Raw genomic sequence first — 21,881 nt, forward strand, 5'->3', positions numbered from 1 at the left:
ACCAACATTAGCTTTTCTAAGTTGCAAGATAATTCCATAACGATGCAAATAGAATAGATAATAATTTGTTAATAAATTTAGTTGCTTTAGTCCATCGCCATTTTTATAATATTGTGATAAACGATGGACTAGAAAATCGGAGTGTTCTGAAGATTCCTGGATTTTGTACAAAACTGTCTCTCATTCCTACAATATTTCTCTCGCTTAGTAACTTCTTGAAAAAACTATCGTATAAAACCACAACAACGATAAACTTCATTTCCGTTCTATCTAAAGAGTTAGAGAACTCGTAAATTTGGGTGTTATGTGTGTGGGCCTGTGTTCAACCAAGATTGAATGAAAATTGAGAGTGTAGGAGCACGTGTGTCCTGACACTGCGAGTTTGCTGGCTCATGAAAGTTTTCTTTATACTGTTACAAGTCGAGACTGCGCGGACGCGAAGCTGAGGGTGTGTGTTATTAGAGTGTTGTAGACGAACCGCATTTTGGTCCATCGTACTGCATCGGCCGTTATGAATTTCTAAATTTGTAGTTCAGATTTAGAATAAGCGATCAAAACAATCCCTGATTTGGAATCAGCGACCCCAAAAACCATTACATACCAAATTTCATCAAAATCACTTAAACGGAACTCGTTAAATATTTAAGACAAGCTATGCGAAGGTGTTTGTTGTCATTTTCTTCTAACAAATACTACGTCACACGCTATGTTTACAATTTTTTACTACGTTACTACGTCGTGCGGAATTCCTACCATCCAATAAACATTTATTATCAGTGTTGAATATTCTTGAACAATTGTTTTGTTTATTGCTCCACTGAACGCGGTAGCGATAGGTATATCTGATGATTGCTGATTTGCAGAAAGTTCCGCGAATGGGAGTCAATCGGTTTGTAGAGGAAAAGGAGAGAGGGGTGGAGGATCCGGTGACTAGGTGCAACTAACGTCGTTGCATACTGTTACATTACAAGGGATGTTACCCAGCGACACATGTTTCCGCCACGTTTGTGACATAATTGTAGTCGCGCAGAAGATGGTCCGATTGCGGTACTTGACTAAATTGCGGTAGAGACGGAACACTTTCCAAAATGTTGAAAGCAAGTCTTGCAGCAATGTTCTACTCAACGCAAAGTAAACTTTGCTAAACCGATTAACAGAAGCTTACATTGAACAGCTTGAATTCTTCCTCAAATACAAAGCTGATGACATTAATATTTTTTAATCATAATATATTCTAAGACTTTTGCGCAATCCAAAAGCTACCATGGCGAAGTAAGAATTGTGTACAATAGCTTTGTCATTGTCGCAAGTATATTTTTAAAGTGTCACCGCGTTCGAAATTCTTTGCAGGAGTTTCGGGTTCGAAATTCACGGCAGGAAACTCGTACTCTCTTACGTCGCAGTTTTTACAGTCTTATATACACTTCACTGAAGTCTGTTCTCACCGTTGGGAGCAATAACCATGTACTAAATATAGCACGCTCCTGCCCAGCATAGTAAAAATTATTATTTTCTTCGCGTGCAACCGAGGTAGGAAAGAGCGCGCATGCAACTGCATTGTTGCGACAATTTGGGTAACTATTTTAGAAGGAAGTGCGAAGGTACACGCAGCGCAATATTATTCTCATAATGCAACTATGGCGTTTAAGGAAACGACCACTGTTCCACGCTTGTTTGGTACTCAACCGTGGAGAATATGTCTTTCAGTGTATAAATTTACCCAGAGAAAGGTCAATGATATCTTAGAAGCTAGATACAGAATAGTTAGATAATCCTCGAATAAAAAAATTATTATTATATACATATAAAAGGAATGGTAAAAAGAACACAAACAACAATATATAAGAAGGAAAGAGATGAGAAAATACAATAATAATGAAGATAAGTAAAGTATAGACTGAATGAATGTAAACATTTGTACAAAGTAATAAAAAGAGACTAATGGTTACTTGAAAAGAAGAAAAGTATATGAAATTCTTTTGCAAGATTCACGCTATGCAATATACTGTTATTAATTGTTATAGTTAAATCATGATCTTCACAATATACCAAATTCTATGAACGTCGCAGTTTCGAAGTGTTTCCTTATTTCCTGCAATCGTACTTTAGAACTCACTAAACTCACTCTCGAATTCTTACTCTCCTGACATTAATTACTCCCACACAACCTCTCGAAATGTTTCTTGCAATGAATTTACTGCAAGAACGAAGAGGTAAGAAACAGTACACGCATTTTACCAGTTGGCGGGTGGAATTAAGATAAAGAACCTCCATCCCCTTTGTTCCGTTCGATACCGTACTAGTTTCCCGAACTATAGGGACCTAACTTTCTTTGTGTGTACGTAGAACACGGAACAAGTGACTTTCCCTGACCAAAGCCACCCTCTGACACGCTTCAATGAATCTTTGACTTTGTCTTCTGAATATCTGTGAAACACCGCGTCCCCGTATACGAAGAATGCCTTTTAAATTTCATAAATTATTTACAAGATTGAACCTAACCTTTTCCACGTTCCTTGCTTTAGAGAACAAACGCGTGAAAACGTCCAAGTTGGCATTTTTGCACCTCGCCAACTTCATATATATTTAAGGAAAATAGCAAACTGATGTCGACAGGTATTTTCTTCTATTTTTCGAATTGTCTTTTCAAAATTATTGCATTCTGTAAATCTTCAATTTTTAGATGATTACAGACGAAAATTTGAAATAAAATGATAGTAACATAAAAATTAAAAATACGAAGATACTACGAATTATTCTTATTATAAATTTCGTTTTTGCCAAATTCCAAAGTAATCATTTGTCCAATTAATACCCAACGTGATGAATCGAAAAGTACTGTAATATAATCGGTTCTATTCGTTTAATTAAAATTGTAATTAACCGTGCAACGTGATAGTCAGTAACGATTGAAGGAACGCAATCTGCAGGCTCCATTGGAAATGTCGCGCAAACGAAATGTTAAGAGACCCTTTATCCTCCGCGTTAAGTATGTCCTCTAATTACCACGGCTATTAATTACTGGACGGTTGAGATAAAGGGAAAAAAAATTTGTAAGTGGCATAACCGCCAAGCAAAGTCTTCGCGGAGCAAAGATAGAAATGGCTGTCTTTGCTGGCATCGGAAAAAGGGTACAAAAGAAGTGAGCTGTGCAATTCCACTGCTTGTAATCAGCGTAAATCTTGACTTTCCGTAGAACTTTGACTTCGTCGAGCGAAATGTGCAAAAAGCGTAAATGTTACTTCAAGGACTTCCTTCTCAGCATCTGTAATCGCTGTACCACGAATCGTTACTGTTTCGCGGTGAAATATTCTACTTACTCTATTAACCTTAAAGAAGGTTCGATGTCTCATTACCATGAGCGTTTAATTAATTTCTGTTCAACAAAAGTGAAATTAAATTCAATAATTATTTCAATATCAGATTCAAATCTTTTAATAATTCATAAAAGCGTGATTATTTTTGAATACAAATAAATAAGATAGAATAAAGTTTACCTAAATTGCATTTTACAATCTTGGACAAACATAGAATCTAAACAGAGGAATAAATATGATCAAACCGTTTCAACAAATTTATTTAACTTTACGTGAATTCAAACGCTTCTGGTGTCGGAGCTATTGATTTCTATCAAATATTGTAATAATTTAAGAAGACTAATTAGAATCTGCGAATTGAAGCGTAGAATCTGGCCATAAATTCTCGAACGCCGTTGTTAAGGCACCCTGTATACTTCAGGGTAATTCGGTCTTTCGTTCGTAATTTAGTTCTGCCTCACAATGCTTTCCACTTACATTCTAAATTGTGCCCTGTTGAAACCTAACTGTATCTCCACTGTAATTAATTCTGTCTGAGGAGTAGAATTCTTAAGATTATTTTTAGATACACAGAATGGATCTGGTATAATCTTACAATCTACCTTCTTGAGAGCTATTAAGAACAACGAAATTCTATTTCAATTTTCGGGTTCTCTAATCTTTATATAATATTATTAAGTATTTTCAAACAGTAATTTTAAAAGGTGTCTTTTGACATCTTTAGCAGAAGTAGTATTAAGAATTCCAAGGAAAAATGATTTCATCGCGTCACATGTAACGTCGTGGCCCAGAGGATTAATTCCGTTCACATTACAGTTTTCGAGAAGACACCTAAATGATTAACCCGGACTAAGCATTTACGTATGTATCAAAGCATCCGTGACCAAGTACATGATCGCACGCGGATAAATCTCTGCCGACTGGGCGCAATTGCGTATCCTCAATCAAAAAAAGAAAAAAGAAAGAAATAACGAACAGGGAGTATTCGCGTCAACCGAGCGGGAGCTCGCGGTCGTCCTTTCGCGGTGAATTAACCAGGAAACCTGAATAGTGAGAGCGCGGGAAGAGGTGGTATCCAGGACTATTTGCGATGAAACGCGAGTCATGGGCAAGGCTCGTTAGAGTTTCATCGGTCGCTCGTTACACGCCGTCACGGAGAATTGCAAAAGGGCTTCCGAGGAAAAGGCGTGCTCGTTTTTCTCCCTTTCTGTGGCAACAACGCCGAGTTCCAAGCTGGAAGTTCCAGGGTCCGGAAGCGTCCGATCTGTCCATTGCCAACCGGTCCGGTTTCATCCCTCTCGAGTGTCGTGCGTCGCTCATTACCAGCGTCGAGCAAAAGGCGACCCCACTTCTCTACCTTCAACGAGTCCTCTCTCGAGGGACGGCTAAAAATACGCGTACATCTGGCCACCTTGATTCTGTGTCTGTGGGGCTGGCGCACGTGCGCACCTGTGCACCGGACACAGTACCAAGGGAAGAATGTCTGTTGCCCAGCCAGAATGCCGTTCTTAATTAATGGTGGCACCAGGAATCTTAGGAACGTATCTGTGCCCTTTGTTACCACTTCTACCCTCGCGGAGCTTGTTTAGAGGGCCGTTTAGCAGAGACACGAAATTTGAGGAATATTAACCGTCTACTCGCGAAGCTCGGTCCATTTTGCTCTGTACTACTTTATTACGGACTTGTAACAATAAGTTCAGCTAGGGAATCAAAAGATCCCCTGATCGCTTGAAATATAACGAATCTCGACATTCTGACGTTTAATTAAAAAAAGTCTGAAACTCGAAGGCTTAGCTGTTAACTTCTAATTAGGGATCTCTCTGACAGTGCTTTTCCAAGCAGTTGGCATCGATACCTCATCAAATTCAAAAAATTGCTCGACTTTACCAAAGAGTGCATTCTTGGTTTCGACACTTTTTAACCCTTTCAAAGCAACTGGTTGCTACTGCTAACCACAAATTTAAAATTAATTTTTTAAGTGCCTACTGGTTTCTAGTCCAAACCATAGTGGAATGTGTGTTGCCTATGTCCTGGAGGATAATCAAGACATCTTGTTGACATTTCCTTCCCATAATTTCATTTATACACATAGTTTTAAATAATTTGTAAAAATAAACGTGTGTTGAGTAAAATATTTTTAATTCTTTCTTCAAAGGGTTAAAGTCAATTACACCATTATTTGTCTTTTGGCAATCTTATTTATATTCAGCTCTTTAAAATCAAGTGTGTTGTTACTTTATTTCAAAGTCTATTGTACTTTTTAGTTATTCATAAGACAGAACATTCTATCTACACTTCTTTCATTGGAAATTTGTTCTTAATACTACAATAAAATGATGTCTAGTATTTATTAAATACCTATTATTATTCACGCCCAACGTCTCTTGTACACAATTGCGTAAAATTTGATTAAACCCCTTCACTTAAGGTCATGTTTAAAAAATTGCGTTCATGAAGGGAATGGGACGTTGTTAATTGGATAAAGTTAAGTATTTAATCGAATCAGTGCAGCGAAAAGTAAATCGTATAAACGAAAGTTCCGATTCTTAACGTAAACTGAAATCTCGTCGACTTGAGTGCCGTCTGGGCCTGAAGTTTGATCAAAATTTTTAATTGCCGCAATTTTCTTCAAACGAGAAAATTTGTAAACAACTTCAAAGCGAATGTTTTAATTACGCGACGCGTTTTAATTACCACTGCAGTTGATCGAAAAATGTATATTCCGTAACAGTCTGGAATTGAGCATTCGTTTAACTCGGAAATTGCTCAACCCAAGAGAAACGGAATTAAATCGTACACCTGCTTCTTGAAGGGACAAAGACGAATTTTACGGGTTTATGTCGTTAATTGTGAGGAATTAAACAAACGATTGTGAACTAATGAGACGGTTCTGTTGGATAATTTAATCGGATCCATAGGTCTAAACAAACTGAATGCATTTTAAAAACAAGTTAATCCATTTAAAGAACTTCTTTTAAATATTCTCTGCAGAACAATGTAAACCTTCTCAAAAATTATACCAAGTATCTATCATTTTTACAGTTTACTGTTTTATTCAACTGTATTACATTAGCTCCAGCGTTGCAATGAAAAGTAAACTGAAGTTTTAGAAATACTCCATAATTCTTTCAATGCGTACTTGATGAACTCTTGTTAAGAACTGTAGACGTCGGGAGCTCTTAACGTTCGTGGCGAGTCCTTAACATAGAGTGCAAGTTTTCAACAAATAAATATGACAAAGACATCTGTTGCTAGGAGACGTTATGCTCTACTATAAGTACAAACAAATAAACGTTTCTCACGATTTGTGAAAAATGTCCACTAACATTTCGAATAGATTTGTCCGTGCGATTGCTGCCAATACAAATTGATAAATTTTTATCGATGCCAGTTTTACATAATTACCTAGCGAAAAGAATCGCGGGAATGCCGTCCGATTATCATATTGGCAGAGTAATCGATAATAACTTTCTGGATGGGTGTAAATAATGTGTCAACCCTGCGACCTTCCGTCCACGGGTTTCATTCAATCTACTCCATGGTTTGTTCCTATTGTGTGGGTGCCGGAAGTCGCTTAGTATGGTAATTTCGTAATTTGTTTCCTATTGTGTAGCGGCGTATGATGTTGCACCGGTCGATCGATCTCTTGTCAAATGCAGGTGCGTGAAATTACCGGGCTGCCGGCAGATACTGCGAATCGCCTATCACAATATTCGTGAATTTGCATTGCTTCTCTTTTTACTTCGCCGCGGCAGCCGCTCTCTATCATCCCCTGGGACAAGATCGATTAATTTTCCCTTCGTGCGTCCTTCTCCTTGCTTTCCTTCTCTTTTTACTAATTAGTAACGTATTTATGCAACTTTAGGCGCACTCTGGTAGGCATTGCTGTAAGAAACCTTTCGTTTCGTAGATCATTCCACGGCTTTTATATGAACGAAGCGAGCATAGATATAATATAGATGGAATAGAAAAGCTATAGGCATTTCTGTAAGTGGTACTGATGCGTTATTTCGCAGAGAACAAAAAATGAGGTTTACTAGCTTTCTTCGTCTAACTGCAGCAGAGGGGTTGATGATTTAATATTTAGTTATTTATTCTGTATACATGCACAAGATATTTTATAAGTCTTTTTAAATAAACTTTGCTTTACACATAACTTTCATCTAAACTTTTACATTTCAAATGAATTATACTTTTGAATTATATAAATTATAATATTCAGAAGGTAGTATGTACCTTTTCTTCTACAACTTCATTGAAACATGAACGACACGAGTCATCCCCACGTCTGTTTATCTTTAATTACCGCAAGCGACCCGTCGCCTAGCTTGACTGGCAACTGACAGTGAATAAACAAAGTCGGTCGACAGTGGAGCGACCAATAATGAAAATAAATATCCCAAATTAAAATTTATTAAGCGATAAAGGTGATTCGTTGCTTAGTTAATTTAAATTCATCGATACTGCTGTGAAACGATTATAGAAAGTTAAAATTAAGGGAATTTAATTATACTCCTGAGATTGTTCATCTAGAAAATTGATTAATAGAGTTATTAAAGGAAAATCGGCGTTTAGTATTCTGTCATATCTGCAATTTTAAGTTTATGGCTGTATATCATTAATAATGTCATCATGTACAATATTAAACACCGAGGAATATATTCTCTAATAGAATAAAATTACAAAATGATCTCTATTTGTGCCTAACGAATATAGCCCACGAATACTTCATTCCACATCAATCCTGAGTAGGTTAAACACAGGGTTAAACTGAATTCCGTTGCAATCGCGCTTGTAACGAAGAACGATCCAACCATTCTATTTACATATAATTGGGGCCCTAAATCGAATCTCGAGGACAGGAAGGCTCCGCGTAATGCGACGTCGTAAAACGAGGAAAATCCCGGGGAATCGAATTCAAGAGGTCCGATCTTGTCTAGGAGTCGCGCAATCACGAATCTCGACGAGTCGCGAAACTTCTCTCCCCCCCCCCCCCAAAACTCCTCGAAACGATTTTCAGGATTGTTTTCGGCAAGGAACAGCCAAAAGTGGCGACGGACGAGAAAAAAAGGATCGCGTGTTCTCTGGCCAGCTTCTAGTAAATCCGGGCTAATTGTCTCGGGCAACGATATCATCTCCACGGTGCTCCGAACCCCTTGCCACCGAAACTTCTGCCTTTTCTACTTCAACGTTTCGATCCACCCCGACCGAGGTCCTGCAATCTCTCCACCGACAGAACGCAACTTTCCTTCTGACAATCTCTGGATTGTCTGCACGTCCCATTGATTAAACCGTATTTCAACGGGTCCCACTTCTGCGTTCACGCTCGTTTTGCACGGTTAACGATTTCCCGGGAACCCGACGGAGTTGAAAATGGAAACTTTCTCCACCGTTTCGTCGCGGGATCCCTCGAAGAATTTTGATTATCGAGCCACGCTATGGAGAGTTGCAAAATTACGCGGATGAAACTACGCTTGCGAGTCGACGCCACGGACAGCGCGTAGTGACAAAAACTCGTGGATAGATGATCGGTGGGTACGGTTCGGTACAATGCTTTTTCCTGCAGGCAGGTTGCAAAAACGTTTACTTTGATGCTTCTGGTTAGAATTTGTTGTGTATTTGAAAGCAGAGAGGGGAAACACTGAATAACCAAACAAGGACAAGAACTGAATTTTATTTATTGTGTAACAGTGTACACATGTATCGATGTAAAAGTATTTCATAAATAAAATGAGATATAATTAACTCCAAAATTATTTTAAAAGTATTTTATAAAGTACATTAGCCTGTAGCAACAAGATACTAAATATTGTTGCAATTAAATGTAAGCACGACGCAATTAAACGTAAGCACAACTTAATGCGGAGCTTACCAAGTGAACTGACAACTGCAGCAGTTACCGTTTTAGTATAGTGATTTCGACTCCGTTACGTGACCATTTCGGATAACAACGTTTGACCCTTGTATGATTAAACGCAGAAACTGATAGTAGGGTCAATTGAGACCCGTATTTAGGTTAAATGAATATACGTTTCTCCAATTGATTGTAGCTTTACTATGATACACTTTCAACCATTTGAAGGTCATGTTCTTTGTTATTCTTCTCGCGCAGGTAAATATATAAATTAATTCAAGATAAAAAGAAGTTATTTTCCTCAACGAAGCAAATACAATTTTCTTTACGAGGTATTGAAAATTCATGCTTACAATTTGGAATTTTCATTTGCAGTCGAATGCGACGACAGCTACCAATTAGAGACCAGTTTGTTCGCTTTACCCGCATGTTTTTCGGACCCCTGCGCTTTACGAGTTTACAACTTGCAAGACCAGTCGTAGGGACATGCGGAATTTCCGTGAATGGCAATCGTGAGGGCGATCCTATATCCAAAGGTGCCCGTTAGTTGGGGGATGTCACTTTACTGGAACCAATAGAATTCTTCAACCAATTAAATACACTATAGTCGTTCCCTGGCTAAACACCGTTTCAGGTTAACTAATCAAAAGGAAAATTATATTTTAATCAACAACATCGCCGATAGAACTAAAAAATGCTCGTATTAGCAAATTTTTTCTGACAATATTAAATAATGAATATAAATATTTCAAGTATATATTGAAAGTATATACTTGAAATAATATTACTATCAATTTTTGTAAAGATATGTTAATTTATTTAGTATATATTAGCATCCTAGTGTTAATACTTCGGTTTCTCTGATAATGGTCCGTCGAAAGTGACGTCACTGTGTCCCACTTTTCGTGTATAATATATCTGTATCATTAATTAGAGTTTCCACTTTCCTGTTTCGTTCTGTGTCGTCTGTGCGATGAATACAATATGCTATAGAATTATAAAGTTTCATTACATCGCCTAATTAAAAATTTGTGAACTTTTCTACTTTTGTTTAATACCCTTTACATGTATATTGTTTTATGGACATTTTGGCATACCAAGTAAATATTTGTTTTTGTTATTTCAAAACAGTGTCGCGTTTTTAGTTTTCCAAATCCCATTTTTCAACAGAATTACCTTTTCGTTTTCTATAGTTTATAAGTGGATCCACTTTCTAATAAATTAGACTTTGTTCGTATTAGAGAAAAAAGTTTTTATGTAAATAAATCTCTTTTACATTCTGCGATTCAACTGAATTATTTTCCATCCAGCCACTCGTTATTATAACAAAACGCCGCTGTTGCGGCTAGCAGTATTACAGTGAGCTCGATTGGTGTCCAAATTTCATACAATCACACAATATTAAATTGGCGTGTGACGGGAAGAAGCGCGAGCCACTTTCCAGCATGCAACCGCACAGTATTGATGTTTCAAGTACGTCGAAGGTATCCGTTTCGTTAATTCCAATTTTGGTCGGTGCCGAGCAAACAATACGATGCACAAAATGCTTTTCCAACTGTTTGGTTTACTCGTAATTGTGTATGAAGCAAACGTTCGACAAACATTTTCGAACGGCAGGGTGTTAAGTATAGTTTGAACATTTTAAAAACGTTTTGCGAAACTCCAGCTGTTACAAACAACAATTTGATATCTATCGTGAAAACATAGGGCGTGGTGTATAATACATTATACTTTAATCCGTATAAACTGTTCCCGAATAACGAAACTTTGGTAAAATAAATATAGCAAATATCGCTTGCTTCGCGTAACAATTGTAGCTCGAATTACATTCATAGTCTTTGTCGATAAGAGAGATATGAGTCGATTCAATTGCATAGCAACTCAAGCTATGTAGAATGTATTCGTTATGCCTATATTTTCTTCCGCCAATTTTACGGAACACGCGAGAGCATCAGATGTGCTATCATTTTATCCAACAGTGTACTCTAATGTTTTTCTTCCACCATGAGTTTGTCGTGGAGGACGAAATAAGTATGCACAAGAGTTCGAGTTCCGCGTGCATGTTATTACTTCTCCTTCGCGATGCACACCGCACGGTATAATCATGCAAAATTTTTAGACAAACATTTACAACATAAGCAGACTGTTCTAGAAATTAAACGACACATAACAAAATTTCCTAATAAATATGTGTATCTTCACATATTTGTCATTCATTTAAAATTAATTTTTTAATTAAAGTGCTGCATACAAGAACGAGAGGTAACACATGGCGAATATTATTCATAACAACACGAAGCTATAGCTTTATTTGATATTCCATTTTTTAATTCATTATATTCCTTCCTGTAAGCTTTTCACTGTGTTCATAATATTTCCTATATCAACCCCGCCTACTCGACATTCTCATACAAAAATTCATGCATTTTTAGTAAGCAATATTCTAAAAAATATTCCCCTTCACCATCGACAACGTTTAACGTCAAATAAAAGCCTCGAAGCCATTCAGTGACCATATTCTACGAATTAACAAGACCGAAACGAACGCGAAATAACTAAAATGGCGGAAGTCATAAATCAAAAGTGAAGTGGAACGATGAAAAAAAAAGAAGAAAGAAAAAATGAGTAAAAAAGCAAGTCGAGTGATTGAAATTTTTTCATTGGAATCGACGAGCATGTTTTATCAAAATTTCCGTTCCCCTAAAACCATGCGAAACGAGTCACGGGGAAATGAAGTCCACGGTGGAAGAACAAACAGGAAAAAGGACCAACGGAAACACATATCGCTGCTGGTGGTGCGCACTCGTAAAGTTTTTCCAGATCGCGTAAACGGGGAGCAGCGCAACAGGGTCCGTGACGGATTGAATCAATTTTGCGTTTCGCGGGAACGAAGCGCAAAACCGGCGAAGCCAATAGCGAACGGCGATTGGCATGTTCCTTTCTTTTCCGTTGCACACGTCAACCGTCATAGAGCATATCGAGCACGGCAATGGCGACAATTTACCGGTAAAAAGTAAATTGCGCCAATGCCACGCCAAGATAAATCTCCGTTGCGAAATGTCGAACGGCTGATAAAAGCAGTTTTCGGCCCGCGGAAAGCCCACCAGCTACGTATTGTTTCACGATTGATCGTTTACCCTCCCCGGTTCCGATTGTTTCGTCGCGATAGGCGCGATGGTCGAAGAGCTCAATCCCCCGGCTGACTTTCCAACTGGCAAACCAGACGAACATAGCGATTCTAAATTGCCATCGCCCCTTGTTTTTCGTGTCTATCGAGGGGTGCCCGACCGACCGCGATCGAGATACGCGCCGGCATTACCGACAAGTGCTTGTATCGACAAACGTGGCCGTTGAATATATAAATCATTCGTGTCTAGCTCACAATGGGCTGGCAGGAAAATTATCTCGGTACCATCGCTCAGTTTTCTCTGTGTTTACCGTAAGAGAGTTCTGCGAGATAGTCGCAAACACAGCGAGTCACTGGTTTAACAATGGATCGAGTAATCGATGCTTTGATTGACTGGTTCACGAAAAAAAGTTACGTTGTTGGTAGAATTATTCATAAGATCCCTCTATCTATATTAAACATCAAATATTTGGTTGATATGTTTATTTCTTGGGTTCGGGTCACCTAACGAAAGATTTCGAATCGTCTTTTGCAGAAAGAAAGTTGTTGATCTGGGTAATCAATGACTTGTGTGAAAGAAAAAATATTAAGTAAAATTTAATAGCACGTTTTTGGGTGTGCACATATTATGAGTTGTACTTATGAATAGAAACTATCTGTAATTTGCAAGTTTGTTACGAACTTGTGTGTGTATATAAATATAAAATGTATGTTATTTATACTTGAAGCGATTGGTTAGTATGTGAAGAGTGTTGGTAATTACAAGTTTTGCAGTAGTAAACAATTTGTGAGGAATTCTGCGTGGAATAAATTCCGTGGAACGTTGGTTCTGTGAAGCACGCTATCATCGTCGTAATCGAAATCCCTTTGTGAATATTTAACTTCGTTTTTAAAACAGAATTTGAAAGTAAATTAACAGCATGTTTTCATTGAATTCGCATTCGTTATGAAAAATATATATATTTCATATAGTGTGACGAACGTAATATGGGGAGAAATTATGAAATTCAGAAAAAATAAAAGATTTCTAAATCACCCTACATCAGAAGATAAAATGCTATTTGGTACAAAGAAGGTACAAAACTATACGTTGAAAATGTTCTGATAAACTTCCCTTTGGAGGACCATGAATAATTTAAGTTATTATTACTTGACGATAAGTTGCAAATCATTTGTATGCACCCAATGAAAAAGTTTGTATAAGTGAAACTTGTAATGAAAATTAGAGATCTCGAAACTTCAGAACATTTTGAAACACTGCAAGTAGAATAATTCATCTGAAATACAAAACCATTTTTCGTTAAAACCATAATACGATTTGAGGGGATGGAATCATACTCTGAAAAAACCTGAAAATTTTTCTTTTTTGCCGAACAGCTGCGGAACGGTGAAAGAATTGAAAAGAGCTTAAAAAAGTATTACATCTATCAAACCACGTACAAATAATTGCTGAAACATCAATGCCCTTCTAACTACCTTTATGCAAACATTCATAATTACGTCTTAAAAATTCAGGGCACTTGGGTTCATAAATATCTAAGAAAGATTCTTAAGAAATAGATTCACGTAACTTTGAAAAATACAAGAATTCAAGCGTAAGGATTTCCAGTAGAAGTACTTTCAAAATGAAAAATATTTCGACAATTTTTTATACACAGATTTGTAAATATAAAAAAAAAAATTGCAACCTGTGGTTAAACTCCTCCATATCTTTCACCGTTCTGCAGCTATTCTGCGAGAATGAAAAACGTGCTTTTTTTTCCAGGGGTGATTTTATCCCCCCAAATCGTATTATGGCATCAACGAAAAATGGTTTTGTGTTACGGATGAACTACTCTACTCGCGCACAGTGTTTCTAAATTTCCCGAATTTTCAGGTGCCCTAACTCCCTTATCAGACGAGCTCGTGACACCATAAAATTGTTTGTCACCCTTTTGAAAAATTGAAGTAAATATTTATAAGAAAACTATATCACAAGGCCAACAGAAAATTTATTTTCAAAGAACATGTTTCTATTTTTTATACTCTCGAGTGACAAATATATCATTTATACAATAAATAATGATGAAAAGTGATGAGAAACGAGGAATAGTCTGCAGTAAATTTAAGTATTGCAACGAAATACCGATGTCTGACTATTTTCGTGGTCACGCTACTGGAGCATTTAGTTTCGAGAAACGTTGGATTAAATGTGCTGTGATTAGTGACTTGAAAAACTGTAATTTACGAAGTCAACTAAGGCAATTGTTAATTCTATTCGTCTACTTCAAAGTAATATTTTACTTTTTTGATTCAGACAAAAATTAACAGACATACTTCTGTTCTGAATCTGACACAATCAGGCTCCTATATTTGGATCGTATTCACAAATTTTTCAATGAAAATTTCAGGAGTCACTGTTAAAAGAGTATACTGCAGGATACCAATAATAATTATTTAATGAAATTAATGATTTCGGAGGGGGAGGAGGGTTGAAACGCCTTCTAATTTTCAGTCTTTCAAGAAATAACCTCTTAACTCTTAAAAAGATTCTATAACACATCGAAGGAGTAAACGTTTTACTCATAAGATACACAGCTTACTATCATAAGAAGCCAACTTACTCCCATTATTATGACACGGTCGTAGAAAATTTTCGAATTTAGATGCATCCCAAGAAACGTAACCGTACACGCACGATTAAACAGGATAATGATTAAATTTTACTTAAATTATGGGGTTATTAAAACTTCTCCCCTCGTTATTTTACGCTACAACCTCGGCATTAAAGATAATGACGGGAACGGTTAATGTAACCAGCCGTATTGCGAGTACAGCCCTCTAAGCAGGATAAACGATGTCGTGTAACGTTACGCGGAATTTTTTTCACTTAAAGCCAAGTACGAACAGCCGCGTTAAATTATTTATTCGATAAAGATTACTTAACGACCGTCACACGCCACACCCCATCCACCCCATCCGTCTGACGAGAAATTAATTAGTCTAATTAAAAGAAAATTAAAAGTGCCTTTCCATCTCGTCCGAGCGTCAGCAGAGTCGTAGGAGGGTCGTAAAGCTGAAGTCGATTTAAATCCTGTTGTCAGCCGGAGGAAGAGTTCCTGTAGAAACGATCCGGCACCGTGCACCACGCCAATGCGAACTAATTTTAAGAACTTTTCCCAGGAGGGTCAACCAAGAACAAAGAGGGAAAAATAAGACCGGTGGAAAGGAAACTTTTGCCGGGATACCCCCCTGCCGTGGAACAATACTAATTGAATTCAATTGCGGAAAGGTCAACGGGTATGTGAAACGTACCTCTAACTGGCGTACATTGAGAAATCGGTAATATACTTTGCGGAGAATTCTTCGTTGATATTTTATAAAAGTGGAAATTATACGAGGCTATTGGATACTTCTGTATATTCGACAGTGGTGGTGCTATTATTATTACCAAATTGATATGTTTTACTTATTGCAAAAAAAGAGCATATATTATATGTGTTGGCTCATCCTATTAGAAAAAATAAATAGTAGAAATTCAGTGGCAAGAATAGATTATAATCGTGAGATAAAACAATTGTAAATATATATAAACGATTAGGAGTCGAGAATGTCACCAGTTATGTGTATAAATAATATCTGAGAAATGATAAAACTATAATTTTTTGCTGTGTTCGTTTGCAAATAAATCCTTTGTAAATAAGTTTAATTAAAACGTCAGTTAATCTCACATCTTACAAATGCGCAAAATTTATTAGTAATTTGTTACAACTGAGAAGAAAAACATATATTTTTACAGAGAAAACTACGTACAATTCATTTCGTTAACAAAATTACCAGTCCGCGGTTAAGCACGATGATGAGAACATCATTATGTGGGAGTATCGGACACAATAGTAAATACTGTTTCCATTTAAGGTATAATGAATGTTCAAAGCTATTGGCGGACTGTACAGCAATTTAAAAGCGATTAGTAATTTCGAATCCGTTAAAATTAGGCAGAAGTGGTGCATGTTACTTTCAACGGAACAATTACTCCAATGATTAACAATTATCCAACCATATTCGTAAACAATTGATCCTTTGATTCGCGATTAATTAACCGCCGTTAGATATTAATTCGCCCCAAAAATCTTTCGCAATTGCCAGATTTTAAAGCGTTAAAAAGAAAAATTCCTTATGCAATAATTTAATGGACACATTAGGCATACGTATCTCTTTTTGATTAATATTTTAAAACAGAAAATTCAACGAAATGCCTTCAGTGTATGAACTGAACAAGTTTTGAATAAACAGAATCCTTGAAAATTATATTAAATCACATTAAAGACGAACGATGAAACATAAAATGGTGGATTACATCTTCATTCAATCTATAAATTCCACCTGTAGAGGCCAAGTGGTTACACTCCGCAGCTTCGTGTCACTCTCTGTTTATATTTCGAGTTATACAAGATTCACAAAGGGAATTGAATAAAACTACGGCTCCTAGAGGCATTCGACTCAAACAGGTTCGAGATATAGAGGTCTGACTGCGCCTTGCTTCAAAGCGGAAACGAATTACAAGTGAAGTAGAAGGCGAACGTATCGCAATATTTTCGGAACTAATCCAATCGAAGCTGTTTAATGAAAAACCGTTTGAATCTCTCCTCGATCTTCGGAACCGTTTATCGTATTCCGTGAACCGCGGAACTCTCCATCCTCGTCTGAAGATTGGTCGTGCGTGGAACGCCGACGTCCGTAATAACGGGAAGGCACAACTTCAAACGAAACTCTCGCCAGATAGTCGTCGATTGGGGGGACGGGGGCGCTTCTCAGAAATTCCTGAAGATTATATCGAGATGATTCGTTTTCCTGCTGAACGGGATTTATTGCTCGACGATAGAGGTATGAACGTTTCGAAAATATCTACGTAGTCAGTAACCAGCCCACGCAGGACTGTCCGAAATTGAAGTATCGTAAGCAGACTAGAAGCTTCTGCGTGGTCGTTGATTGAGAGAGCTGTGTCTAAGTACTGTGTCTTGATACTGTTTATTCTTTTACCGTTTACTCATCGTGAATTCGCAATTTGTGAACCGATAAAGCCATTCCCAAAGCTGTTTGCACCCTAAATATGGTCGGAGTGTCTTTTTTGAATAGTAGACAGATACTGTCCACGTCCTGATAGCATGGTGCTCCTTCTGCTCCCAGCTCGCCACGGCCCTGGTTGGTTATCGGCGTTTCTCCAGCGACTCCCGACCGGATTGGGCGTCATTAATGCTTGCTTAACAAGAGTTATCTCAAGTGGGCACGCGTGGAATTACGAGTGAATGGCTCGACCGAAAAGTCTCTCCGCCATTTTATTTCTTTGCCATTGGTCGCCGACTCCCCTGCGTCCTCTGGCCCACGGAATTCACCCTCGTTCACCGAGTTATCTGTGGGGCTTCCCTTCGTCCTGACGCTTCCCTCGTCCTGCGTCGAAATCAAAGGGACACCCCGTTGTTGGTTTCTCGTCCGGCCAATTTCATTATATACGTCCCGCCGCCGGCCAGGACACCTACCAACCCCTACGAATGGAAAACGAATGCAGTCGTGCGCGGCTTTTCAGAAATCAGCAAACAGTTGCTGGAACTCTAGCGCTGAACCGGTTTCTGCGTTGTATCGCGGAACACTCGCAATCGAGCAGGTTAACGAACAAGGTAAATAAGTTGAATTTCTAGTTTTTTTTAAATATCGCCATGCCTGTGTTACGTTGGAAATGTATACAAACTATCACAGAATGACGCTTAATTGCGAGCAGTTTATTGACAACGTGTCGACTCTACTTAAATCCCAATGTTTACGATTTGGGGATGTTGAGAATTCAACATATATGTGAATAACAGACAAATTAATTTGTACGTGGAATATTTGAAATTATGTTTTATATAGTTAATTTGAAGGGTTCTCTTCTTTAAAAAAAAAAAATATAATCCTAGAACTATTGAAATAGAATTATTGAACACGCGAACACCACAAAGGTAAGGTATAATTTTAAACTATAAGTGGTAAAAGTATATTTACAATCTAAAGTCAGAGTTAATATTGAACTCACCGGTAATTCACTAAAAGATAAATCATTAAGAAGAATAAATTGAAGGAAAGTTCTTTTGTATAAAGCAAAGCATTATGTAATCATAGAAACGGTAGTATTCACCCTTTCCAAGCAGAGATTCACCCTCGTTTACAGAATTACCGCGACCCTTCGGCCAGCACTTCCCTCAGCAACCGAACTAAAATCAAAGGAACGTCTCTGCTTACACGGTATCATGGTCAATTTCGTTAGCCCTGTGTGAATGGCCAGACACCTCTAAATTTTCCATCGATTTCTCTCGAACTGACCCGAAAATACAACCCTCTGAATGTAACGTCGCAGGGTGGCCGGCACTACGACAAATTGAGCATTCATCGGTTCTTACTTCGGCAAGGTTAATTTGTCGACTGGCGTTCAAAAGTTTGAAACATCCTTTCATGTTCCAAATGAACCCTTTTTCAAGCATTGGTGAACGTTTCACTCGAAACGTTATCCTTACATATTAATTGGCCACTACTGTAGCACGATTCGAGATGAAAATCGTATGTGTATTTGGAATTAAATATTTTATTGTAGTTCAGTCTCTTTTGTAAATTTCTTCAAAGATATAAGAATTTAAATAAATGGAAATTAATTTAATCTCGCTATTAGATGTTCGATTAGACTGTGTATATTTATGGAAACACTTAATTATTAAAGTCGATGAAACTATGCTCTTACCTTTAATATCGCAACAGCTGTGTGTTTTTCAGATTGTCGATATTCACTGCAAAACTGAAATGAGAAAAGATCTGACGATTTCCACGGAAGTAAAGGAGAAGTGTCAGAGGATATTAAAGTTTACGAAAAGTTGCTTTGGAATGGCAATCAAGATTTAATAACGTCAATTTGATCTTAAAGGGTAAATCGAGCCAGTAACCGTCAGAAGAGAGCACGACTTTATGCGATTACGGAGCAGTTGGAAGAGATTTAAGAGGCCATGCTCTTAATTTAATAAAAGAGCCAACAATTTCGTAGCTATAAACGTATCGATCGCATACTACACTGATACTCTATACTATTAAATTGTAATCGTGCCAATAGAAAGGCTTATGTATATCAAAATGGAGACCAAAACATTGCAGCCTCAATAATTAGCATTCATTTATTTTATCCGTTATAAATTATAATCATTATTGCAAATACAATTATTCGCATACAGTTACTTTGCCCTGATAATTTTTATTTGTAATCATTAAACAATACAGCGAGTCCTCGTTTTATTCAGTTGTGTTTTTATTCGTATCCTCGTACATGCAATTTTATATGTACTTTGAAAGTTAATGTATCACAAATCTCGATCTTCTATAAAAGATTTCTATTCTTAATTTTTGTATGTTTATAATAGATACATTAATTACATCAATTCTGCGCGATACAGCTCGAGCCAACTGGTAATCTCGAGTTTGTTTCTCGAAACTGAAAACAACCGTATTTTTAAAGCAATTGCATTCGGTGTATCGGGTTCCATTTCTGTTGCGTGGAAAGCACGTTGTTAAAAATGCATTAACCATTTATTGCACGGAATTCGATAACTGATACAAAACAATTGCGTCAAGTGCGGAGTTATAGAATGTACAAGCCGACCGAATATTATCTGACTGCATACACACGCATTTCACGTGCCGGGCATTTGAAGCGAAACTGGTGATTCTATAAGCACCGCTTCAATTGCTAGCGGAACAATTAAATCAAAATAACTGTTTGAAACTTTCCAAGTGCGCGATATTGCTGCCTCTTCGGTTTCCTTCGTTTTTCATGCTTGCAAAAGTCGACCAGCTTGTTTTCACTGACATAAGCACAGTTATAATTCCACTTCACCGATAATGAAAGAACAACAGCGTAGTGCCGTGGATTCTTGCCTCGTTTGCGAGCAACAGCAGATTTAGAGAACTTGCGTGCAACTTAGATTTTACATGGCTGAGTTGAATACAGGGTTAAGATCAACACTCCGCGGAACGCCGAGAAAGTTTTCGTTACGCAAGCAACCAACTAGACCTCGCTTGAGGATTGCTTCCGATAAGCAGGAATTATTACCCGCGAGTCGCGTAACCATCGACATTTGCAGTCTTCGCTTTGCGGTCAATTGCTCTGACGTCGTTAAATTTACACCTCGGTTCCTACTCGAGTAAATTCGAGTAATGTAGGAAATGTGTTTGGACATTTGTTTCCTTAGTTTCGAGGAGTGTTAAATAAACATGGAGCGTCGGCAATATTTTCACTCGAATTTCTTCTTATTCTTTAGTTTGCGTCGATACTTAGTGATAATTTGGAGTAATTTTACAAATTGATTTTGGACAAGAAATATATGAAATATATTCTTATATATCGTCAATTCTGTATTCTCTTCATTCATAAATTGACAATACTGTTATGTTCAGAAAGAATTATTGTCCATATTTTATGACTATAGCTAGTTATTTTGAAAAATCACTCTGAATAACAATTGTCAACGCGAAAGTAACGTTGTTTCGCGAATTTAATTATCATTTTTACAATGATTAAGTATCAAAATATTGATACACTATATTGCCCTATTCAAAGTTAACGTACGCTTGATTTGGTCGAAAGGCAATTTCAAAGCAACAGTTTCGCTCGAGTTTAACGGAAACAAATTGCTTTGACGCGAATTTGGATATTAATGCACGATCCAGCGCAGCTATTTTACGGGTCTATGAAAACGCGATAGCGGCAGCGGAACGAGGACTGGGCAAACGGGGCTTTAAACCGAAACCGTTTTTATATATAAAACTTAATTCAATTAAAAAGTAGATATATACAACGATAGCATTTTTGCTGATCGATTCAGGTGATTTATTGAAAGCTCTATAACTCGGTTATTATCTTCATGGGAGAAACACAAATCCATTTTATCTTTTACCGGCGTAATACGCGAAAACTTCGTTTATTCGAATTGACGATATACAGAAGTGATTTTGTACGCTAAAATATGAAACGATGAATTTGTTTTAAGCGTATGTTCTATAGAAGAATACGTGATTCCCGCGGATTAAAAAGCTTTAGTTCTTATTTCTCGTATTCGTGTTACTCGATTCGAAATACGTATATCAACGGACGGTATTAATAATTTTAATGTTAACTCGCCCTGAAAACTTTGTGGGCATGAGAGATTCATTTCGGGGATTGAAATGATGATTAATGATTGAAATTTCCTTCGACTAATGACTGACATATTTGCTTATATATAAAACTATGTTTTATCTGTAATACGATTGAAAATACTAGTCGTGGTGTATTATATTCTATTTGAGTAGCATCGATAGTAAAATTTGTAGCAACTTAAGTGTACAGGTCAATATTTACCTTACCTTACAATATCACTTCAAAATGAAATTGTTTGTAACTAATTGAAAACTGAAATTGGAAATAATTTAATAGATTATTCTCCAAAAATATTGAGAACGATGGCAATATAAATAGTACTTATACATTTTTATTAATTTTTTCAATGATACATGGTTTACTCTGTCAAGAACTATAAAGAATTTGTTT

The sequence above is a fragment of the Hylaeus volcanicus genome, chromosome 5, assembly GCF_026283585.1.
Source record: "Hylaeus volcanicus isolate JK05 chromosome 5, UHH_iyHylVolc1.0_haploid, whole genome shotgun sequence".
In the NCBI taxonomy this organism is placed as follows: Eukaryota; Metazoa; Arthropoda; class Insecta; order Hymenoptera; family Colletidae; genus Hylaeus; species Hylaeus volcanicus.